Source organism: Neofelis nebulosa, chromosome 17 (assembly GCF_028018385.1).
Source record: "Neofelis nebulosa isolate mNeoNeb1 chromosome 17, mNeoNeb1.pri, whole genome shotgun sequence".
Classification (NCBI taxonomy): domain Eukaryota; kingdom Metazoa; phylum Chordata; class Mammalia; order Carnivora; family Felidae; genus Neofelis; species Neofelis nebulosa.
This window is the reverse complement of record NC_080798.1, coordinates 38859550-38860757: the sequence shown is the minus strand read 5'-3', so window position 1 is coordinate 38860757 and position 1208 is coordinate 38859550. Positions and strand designations below refer to the sequence as shown.

At 36.8% G+C, this 1208-nt stretch overlaps 1 pseudogene; it reads left to right on the top strand.

Annotated features, from left to right (window-relative positions):
• The first annotated feature begins 284 nt into the window (after nucleotides 1-284).
• LOC131499203 (large ribosomal subunit protein eL38-like) lies at nucleotides 285-512 on the top strand (annotated as a pseudogene).
• Nucleotides 513-1208: the final 696 nt, after the last annotated feature.

Below are 1208 nucleotides of genomic sequence, written 5' to 3'. Positions count from 1 at the left end.
TCACAAAACTCATCCCTTTCGCATAGAGCACAGAGAACTTCAGTTACCTAGAATATATAGAAAAAAACAAGGACATAGAGATTGGTATGAGAGGCTACTACTGTCCAAATCTTGGACAACTTGTCATCAACAATAATATATAGCAATGTTCAAAATTACTTACCCAAAATGTTCAGTTCTTTCAAGGGAAGGTTTAACTGCCAGGAGACAAATATTGGCAGTCTCTTTCATTTCCATCCCTTTGCTTCCTGCAGGTCACATGCTCTCCTGCAGGCTTTGTAGTTATGCCTCATAACCTTGAGGAAATCAAGAACTTTCTGCTCACAGCCAGGAGAAAGGATGCCAAATCTGTCAAGGTCAAGTAAATAGGATAATGTGAAATTTAAAGCTTGATGCAGTAGAAATTTTATATTGTGTTTATCACAGACAAAAAGAAAGCAGAGAATCTGAGGCACTCTCTGCTCCAAGTTTTGGCAGTGAAGGAGCAAGGAGCAGAAATGAACCAGACATAGTGATTTGAACTGTGTTAATTTTTTTAAATAGAAGGAAGGAAGGGAGGGAGGGAGGAAGAAAGGAAGAAAGAGGGAAGAGAAGGAGGAAGGGGAGGTGAAAATGAGTAAACTTTTCTCAGGGATAAGAATGCCAGCTAGTAACTGTATAAGGGATGATAAAAATTTTTAAAATCATCATTGTGCAATTGCCAATGTAATAATTATGTAGGCAGTGATTATCAGTGTTATATGCTTAAATGAAATCTTTTTGGGAAAGAGAATATTTATAATCTTCCACTGTATAGCCTCATACTAAACCCCCTTAATTGTAAACTCTTCAAACTATCACACCATAGTATAACCTTTAATTGTGAAAGATATCTTTCCGTGTCTTTGAATGGAAAGATCTGTCAGACACCACCTGAATCACGTGATTTGTAAAACTAATAGTGAGAAAAGTTGATGTCATCTTGTACATTTTTGGCCAAAATTTGGGGCTCTACGTTTTGAAAATGATGAAACCAGCACAAGAATTTCAAAAATAAAGAAAACACGTCTTAGTTGAGATCTCAAAGACAAACTTAAGCTCTTCTAGTTATGAAACTATTATGCATTGGCCAGACCAATGTAAAGACTTGGAGAAGGTCTCTACTAGGAAGTTGTCTACTACTGATCCTCAGATGGTCTCCCATGGGCTATAATGTAGATACTTGAAAA